The sequence below is a fragment of the Perognathus longimembris genome, chromosome 28, assembly GCF_023159225.1.
Source record: "Perognathus longimembris pacificus isolate PPM17 chromosome 28, ASM2315922v1, whole genome shotgun sequence".
In the NCBI taxonomy this organism is placed as follows: domain Eukaryota; kingdom Metazoa; phylum Chordata; class Mammalia; order Rodentia; family Heteromyidae; genus Perognathus; species Perognathus longimembris.
In genome coordinates, this window is record NC_063188.1 from 39,361,552 (window position 1) to 39,370,773 (window position 9,222).

Below are 9,222 nucleotides of genomic sequence, written 5' to 3' on the forward strand. Positions count from 1 at the left end.
TCCTCTCCCCTCCCGCATCAACTGTGTTGAATGGAAGAGGCATTGTACTTTCTTAATATTGGAACTGGTCAATGTTGAGTCATTTGAAACACTCCTGGCCTCCAGCCTGGATTAGTATAAAAAATGAAAGTGGGCTAAACCTTCAGGTAACAGGATAAAATTGGAGATGAGGCAGTGTTTAGAAATTAGAGAGGTGCAGTGAAACACAGAGGGAGAATATGAGGGATGACCCAACTTGTTGCTCATTATTTTAATGATTTGTTTTTGGAGCATTTTAAATGTTGAATAATTGGATCTCGTTCCATAATTCCAATGGGAAAGGGCCTGTCTTATTACTAATGCTTGGCTCTGCTATTCTGCTTAACCTTATCCACTGGCTGCCATGATAATGCCTGAGCTTTCTGTTTGGTGCCTTTATTGTAGTATAATGTTTTCTAAACTGGAGTCATTTATGAGCTATGGTTGTAATATTTGCCATAAATTCCTACTATCAGCACAAAGAAAAATGATTATTTTATTTAATAATTAAAACTTTGTTCACTTTTTAAAATTTAAGTTGTTTTGAGCCATAATATATAATAGTTTGTCGAAATTGGGCTAATCATTTGGTTATATTTTAATACCTGTTTAAATAAGTGTAGAAGTATTAAAATAAAAATGAGTATTCACAAATGAATTTAAATTATTTAGTATGCTGTCAGTGTTATAGCTATTACCCTTAGAAAAACCTGTGCTAGTAGAATATATACCCCAGGATAATGGGAAATCTGATAAATCTGGCAACTAATTTATAATGACAAATAAAGTATTTCATTGGTATTTTAGTTCAAAATTGAAATAATTTGAGGTGGATGTAACAATGTGTTCCTTAATGCCAACACAAGAGAAAGAGAGAGAAAGAGAGAGAGAGAGAGAGAGAGAGAGAGAGAGAGAGAGAGAGAGAGAGAGAGAGAGAGAGAGAGATTCCAAATTTAAAAACAGATTGGCCTATACAGTTAGCTATTGTCTCAAATGCCAAGTGGACAAATTATGGAATGAGATTTATATTATATTAAATCCAGACTCAGGCCAGGTACTTGGTGTTCACATCTGTCATCCTAACTACTTGGGAAGCTGAGAATAGGAAGATCACTGTTCAGGGTCAGCACAATCAGAAAGTTTGTGAGATACTTTCTCAATTGATAGCTTGGTGCAGTGGCATGTGCCTGTCATCCTAGCTTCATGGGAGGCTAAGATTGGGAGGATCACTATTTCAGGCTAGCCCAAGGAGAAAAATCCACAAAACTCTATCTCAACAGAAGGAAGCGTGGCATGGTGGCACACACCTGTCATCCCAGCTATGTAGAAGGCTGAGGCCAGGAGAATCGTGATTCCAGGCCAGCATGGGCAGAAAAGCACTTGAAACTCCGGCAGTATTAAGCTGGGTGTAGTGGTATTTGTGTATCTTTCCAGCCACAGAAGGGAAATCTAAAATAGTTGGACTAGGGTGCAAACATGTGCCTGGCAGAAAGCAAAAACCCATCTCAAAAATAACCAATACAGAATAATAGTTGGAGGGATTGCTCAGAAGTAGAACATCTGAATATCAAGTGTGACATCTTGATTCAAATTCCAATACTTACAAAATTTTAAAAAGCAGTTTATAATTCAACTGATGTTTAATTCTTATTTAAGTTAAAGAAAAAATAAATTTATTTTTTCAAGTCTTTATTGTAAAGGTGATTAACAAAAATTAGTTGTTGCTTTTGGGCTATAGTTTTCTGACACACTTATTTTATAGGATGATTATAACATTCCTCACTATATTTTTGACTTTCATTCAAGGTTCATTCTGGAGAAAGTGAGAGCTGAATCTTTTATTATTCAAATAATTCTCTTTTGAAATGTCAATGCTGTCATAATACTTTTCCATTTTTTCTTTTTCAATTGTTAACTTATATAACTTTGCCAGGTCATCCTTTGCCAATAACTTTGTCAGTAGCATAGTTCTCCAAGATGTTTTATCTTCTTTATATTTGTGCATTTGGAAAAATTTCAATTTTACTTGGCAGATTGTTAGAGATTCACAAGAAATATCATTGTTGCAAATGGCCAGGTATATTTCTCCCACCTAGTTGGGATTTGGGAGACTCCATCACATCCAGTTTGTTGGTTGAGATTAGGGTCCCATTAGCATTTTTCCTGGGGTGTCCTGGAACCATAATTGTCCTGATTTACACCTTTTGAGTAGTGGGAATTCTGTAGACTATAGCTATTCAAGCTATTCACATGGCATGTTTAAATAAAAACCTAATTTCACTATAGCTAGTTCACTGATGAATATTTTTTATGTTATAGTTACTTGTGCCCCTTGCCAGAACTACTGTATAAACTCTAGTTGAATGAATACATGGATAATAAGAACTCAGTTATACGTGTTAATAAATTGTGTTTTTATTTAATTTGCACTCTAGTCATAAGTAATAGTCAATTCTCAGCAATTCATTTATTCACTCATTCTTTTGATGTCCTAGTGCTAATGGTGATTTTTGTACCAATGGATGTCAGTATTGTGGCCTCAATAATCCATAAGAAAAATAGTTGTAATATCAATGAACCGGGTTGATGAAAGGGTTGAACTCAGAAACAGACCAGACTCTATTCAGAACCACTGCAAAATGTGCTTATAGTACATGTAAGCTTATAAGAAAAGTCAGGAAAACATTCACAGAGTAATTATATTAGGTTGTACAATATGTCAAGAACTTTAAAGGGTATGGGATTTTAACAGTTTTATGGATGCTGGAAGAAGCTATGATATTCCTGGGTCAGGAACAAAGGATTTCATTAGTTCACTGCACAAGTAGCAACAGCTTCATGTTCATTTATGTCAGGTCTCTTGCCTATACACCCTAATTCTCAGAGAGTGATGTAGAGTAGGCCAGATGAAAGCTGAAATCTTAACTTAAGGAAGTGAAATCCCATTGTGGGCTACATACAAACCCCTTCAATTTTTAGCCTGCAAAGAAATATCATTTTTCATTAAGGAAATGCAAATTAGCACCACAAAGTTACATCACTTGATACATGCTAAGATGGATATGATACAAAGACAGATAAAGAATGTTAGGGGACTTCCGGGAAGACAGTGGAGGAGTAGCAGAGCCCTAGCTGAGCTCCCTTCGACATTGCAGTTTTCTCACCCCATAGAAACTTTTACTCTAGAAAGACAGCGAGAGTAAGTTCTAACAGTACAGGGATTCTGGCCAGGAAGGAAAAATCGACTTTGCTTGTCTGAAAACACAGATTTGAGCTCCAGGTGGCATCCCGCCGCCGTGCCAGTGCTGGCACCGGCACAGCGCCCAGCACAGTGACCCACACTCCGCGCGGCTAAAGCACACAGCTTAGACCAGGGAGAAATCCTCCCGATGGTGGCTGAGCATAGACGGGCTGAAATCGCAGAGAAAGCGTGAGTACCCCACAAAAGATATTCTTACTCATGCCCACAGAGCAGCTTCTGGAAGGTAGCCCTTCCCCCACCGCCAGAGCAAAGCACCATCTTTGCCACTGGCATAGGGTCAGACCAGATGGGAACTAAAGTGGGCCTGGGGAAAGCTAGGACAAAGGAGCCATCTTTGAAAAGGGCAAGAGGGACCGACCAATGAGCGCCAGCTCCACCCAGGAGAACGCCCCCTGCCCAGACGGGAGGCTTGTCCTGGGCCTCGGCTTAGCCAGAGGTGCCCTGCCCTGCCAGCCGGAATTTCTAAATTTAAAGCGAAAGCAGCAAGCAGCTACCAGTGGCACAGAAACACCAGACGGGGGAACACACAGTTCCTGAGACAGATAAACAGTCCCATCACAGAGGAAGTCCAATTCCCAGCCGGAAAACAAAGCTGAAATCCATAGCCAGTTTCGCCCAGGAGGCCGCCCCGCCCAGGAGGGAGGAACCTCCCCCAGGCAAGCAACTCTCAGCTGGGTAAACCAGCCAGAGGTGCCCCGCCCTGCTGAGTCCACAGCCTATTCAAAGCCAGGCGTTGAAGGCCGCGGCCCCACAGCAGACAGAGGAGCCACGGTTCCCAAGACTGCTCACGTCCCCATCTAGGGAGGATGCCCAAGGACTACGTGCAAGCTGTGCGAACCACAGAGACCCAGGATTGCACCAACGGGGGAGAAGGGTCAGAACAGATCCACCCCCTGCAAACTGAAAGCATGTCAAACCAGCCAATCAGGAAAATAGACTGCAGACCATCGCAAGGAAACCAGAGACTGGGGAAAGACCATACAAACAAGGAGGACTCCATTTTTTTTTTCTTTTCAAACATTTTTAAAACTTTAAAAAAAAAATTTTTTTTTAATTTTTTCACTTCTGAAACGTCATTTTTTTTTTCCATTTTTACCTGTTTGTTTTATCAAGTTTTTTTTGGGGGGGGGTTGTTCATTTTTCTGTTTTTTTTTTCTTTTTTAAATGATTTTTTCTGTTTTGTGCATCTGTCTCCCACTACTTTTACTTTATTTCTCTCTTTGCGTTCTCTTTCTTTAAAAATTACTTTCCTACGAATAACACCTCCACTCTTTTCTCCTAACTCTCCATTGTCTATCATTTTAATCTTGTTTGTTCTACTGATTCTACTCTTCTCCACATTTCCACGTCACTGAAACTAAACCAAAATCATCACCACCCTCCCAATACATTTTACTCTATTCCCTTTTCTACTTCTAACTTACCCTCCTGACTTACTGCCAGGACCTCCAGGTTCCATTGACTCCTGGTTATTGGATAGAGGGTATCCCTGCTTAATCTGAGTGAATCAAAGGGGTTCATAGAGAAAGCCAGTCCTAAAAGAACTTATTATTAAGAACAAGAATTGCATATAGGGTTGTAACAGTAAATAAGTAACTACTGAATACAGGGCCCAAGATTGGTTTTTATATTGAAATTGTATTCTTTAGGAACACCAAATCTAACTTTATAGACAGGTAAACAAGGTATCTGTATATAATTGTGAACTTGCAAGATTTACATAACAGTGCTTGGTAAGGGCTACTTTAGGTCTTCAATGGTGCTCACCGGTGCTTGTAGATTGGCATTCCCAATCCAAATGGGCAGAAGAAACACAAGAAAGATGGCAAACAATGGAGTCTTTTCTCCCACTCAAAACAAGCAGGAAACAGAGCAGTCAATCAAAGACATAGAAGAGAACCCTTAAAATGCTCTACAAAGTCTACTGATAAACATGTTAAATGAAAAGTTTGAATCAATACAGCAATCCTTCCATAAAGTATAGATGATTTCATGGCCTCAACAAATAGAAAGATAAATGAAATTCAAGAGTCAAATGAAAAGATAGCTAACCAGGTAAAAGATTTGAGAGACAGCACTCAAAACCAAAGTAAAGAAGTCCATGCAAGACCTAAGATATGACATGGAAATCATCAGGAAAGACCAGTCAAAAGGAAAAGGATTCAAAATCAAGTAGCTAGTCTACAGTCCCAACTAACTGGAGCAGAGGATCGAATCTCAGGAGCTGAAGATTCCCTAGAATCTATGGAGAAAGATAAAAAATCAATACAAATCCAGTCCAATCAACAAACAGATCGCTACAGGATATTCAAGACATGATCAGGAAGCCCAATTTAAGGATAATAGGTATTGAGAAAAACTTGGAGAAAAAAGTTAATGGGGAAGTTAATGGCAATCTTTTTAACAGAATATTAGCTGAGAACTTCTCAAATATCCAGAAGGAAAGGCCTATACAGATACAAGAAGCATTTAGAACCCCAAACCGACCAGACCAGAATAGGACTTCCCACTGACACATTGTGATCAAAACAGGATCAGTACAAGGAAAGAATCCTTAAAGCTGTTAGGAAGAAGAAAACAATCACATATAAAGGAAAACCAATCAGAATTACCCCAGACTTCTCAGAAGAGACCATGAAAGCAAGGAGAGCCTGGAATGAGGTATACCAAACACTAAATAAAAATAACTACCAACCAAGAATACTGTACCCAGCCAAACTCTCATTAATAGCCGAAGGTCAAATAAAAGTCTTCCACAGTAAGGAAAAACTGAAACAATGTATCTCCACCAAATCAGCTTTACAGAAAATCCTCAAAGATGTACTATACAGGGAAAATAATCAAGATCCCAATACAGACAGAGAAATGATCCCTAAATAGTAAACATCAGATCAAAAAATGGGAAGACACAGCTTTTAACAAGATAGTGATAATGAAAGGAACAAACGATCATCTCTCAATCCTAACTGTCAACATTAATGGACTTAATTCTCCAATCAAATGACATAGGCACATAAGTCGGATCAAAAATCAAGATCCATCTTTCTGCTGTCTCCAAGAGACTCATCTATCCAGCAAAAGTAAACATCTTCTAAAAGTGAAAGGCTGGAATCAAATCTATCAAGCAAATGGCCCCCATAAGCAGGCTGGAGTTGCAATCCTAGTATGAGACAAAATTCACTTCAAATTAAAAAAGGTAAGAAGAGACAAAGAAGGTTACTACATACTAGTAAAAGGATCTCTCCTACAGGAAGAAATAACCATTCTAAATATCTACACACCAAATGCAGGAGCACCCAACTTCATCAAACAAACACTACTGACTCTAAAAACACTCATAGACCCAAACACATTGGTAGTTGGGGACTTTAATACTCCACTATCACTTCTGGACAGATCAACACGCCAAAAACTGAACAAAGAAACCACAGAACTAAATAATTGCATAGACCAACTAGACTTAACCGACATCTACAGAATATTCCACCCAGTAACAACAGAATACACATTCTTCTCCGCAGCACATGGAACATTCTCCGAAATAGATCACATCTTAGGGCACAAAGAAAATCTGTACAAATTCAGAAGTATCAAAACCATTCCCGGCATTCTCTCAGACCACAAAGGAATAAAATTAGAGCTCAACTCAAACAGCCACCACAGAAAATCCTACAATTCATGGAGGTTAAACAACACACTGCTGAACCATCAGTGGGTCACTGAAGAAATTAAAACGGAAATTCAAATGTTTATGGAATTCAACCAAGATGAGGACACAAAGTACTATCTCCTTTGAGACACAGCAAAGGCAGTACTCAGAGGAAAATTTACATCTCTGAGTGCATACACCAACAAACTGGAGAAACAGCAACTCAATAATTTAAGGAAGCACCTTAATTTCCTTGAAAGAGAACAACAAGCCAAACCCCAAGCCAATCAACAGAGGCAAATAATTAAAATCAAATATAAAAACAAAACACCTAGGAGTAACCTTAACCAAAGAAGTGAAAGACCTCTTTGATGAGAACTTTAAAAACTTGAAAAAAGAAATTAAGTCAGAACTAAGGAAATGGAAAAACCTCCCATGCTCCTGGATTGGGAGGATTAATATAATCAAAATGGCAATATTGCCAAAGGCTATGTACAAATTCAATGCAATACCCATTAATATCCTAACACCATTTTTTAATGAAATAGAGGAAGCAATCCAGAAATTCATATGGAGCAATGAAAGACCTAGAATAGCAAAAACAATCCTAAGCAGAAAGAACAGTGCTGGAGGAATTACAATACCCAATTTCAAGCTGTATTATAAGGCTATAGTAATAAAAACAGCTTGGTATTGGCACCAGAACAGGCCTGAAGACTAATGGAACAGAATTGAAGACCCAGAAATGAACCCACAGAACTATGCCTACTTAATCTTTGATAAAGGAGCTAAAACAATAGTATGGAAGAAAGATAGCCTCTTTAACAAATGGTGCTGGCAAAAGTGGTTCAACACATGCAACAAACTAAAACTAGATCCTTATATATCACCCTGCACCAAAATCAATTCCAAATGGATTAAAGACCTTGAAATCAAAACAGACACCCTGAAAACACTAAAGAAAGGAGTAGGAGAAACACTTGGGCTCCTTGGCGCAGGACGGAACTTCCTTAACAAAGATCCAGAAAGGCTACAAATCAAAGAAAGGTTGGACAAATGGGACTGCATCAAACTGCAGAGATTCTGCAGGGCAAAGGACATAGTTCGCAAGGTAAACAGAAAGCCCAAAGACTGGGAGAAGATCTTTACCGGCCATTCAACGGACAAAGGACTCATCTCTAAAATATATGCAGAACTAAAAAAAATTACCTTCCTCCAAAACAAAACCGCAAAGAACCAATAGCCCCCTCATCAAGTGGGCTAAAGACTTTCAAAGAGACTTCTCTGATGAGGAAATGAGAATGGCCAAGAGACATATGAAAAAGTGCTCTACATCACTGGCCATAAAAGAAATGCAAATCAAAACAACATTGAGATTCCATCTCACCCCAGTAAGAAAGTCATGTATCAAGAAAACTAACAATAACAATTGTTGGAGGGGATGTGGCCAAAAGGGAACCCTACTTTATTGTTGGTGGGAATGTAAACTGGTTCAGCCACTCTGGCTAGCAGTATGGAGATTCCTCAGAAGGCTAAATATAGAACTCCCCTATGACCCAGCAGCCCCACTTTTGAGTATCTATCCAAAAGTCCACAAACAAAATCACAGTAAAGCCACAAGCACAATAATGTTCATCGCAGCGCGATTTGTCATAGCGAGAATCTGGAACCAACCCAGATGCCCTTCAGTAGACGAATGGATCAGGAAAATGTGGTACATATACACAATGGAATTTTATGCCTCTATCAGAAAGAATGACATTGCCCCATTTGTAAGGAAATGGAAGGACTTGGAAAAAATTATACTAAGTGAAGTGAGCCAGACCCAAAGAAACATAACTCTATGGTCTCCCTTATTGGGAATAATTAGTACAGGTTTAGGCAAGTCACAGCAGTGGATCACAACAGCCCAATAGCTATACCCTTATGAACACATAAGATGATGCTAAGTGAAATGAACTCCATGTTATGTAAATCATTGTTATATCACAGTTGTATCTACTTTCAACGTTCTATGTGTATCTGTAGCTTCTATTATTGATGATGTTCCTGTATCACCTTCCTGTGGTTGTACCTACACTATCTCTGTAATCTTATCTGAGTATATTGGAAACCGTGTATACTGGTATTAGAACTAGGAAATTGAAAGGGAATACCAAAATTGAGAGACACTGGGTAAAAAAAGACAAACCACTACAAAAGCAATAGTTGCAAAACTGTTTGGTATAAGTGAACTGAACACCTTATGGGGGAAAGGGAAACGGGGATGAGGGTGGGGGGTATGAGGGATGAG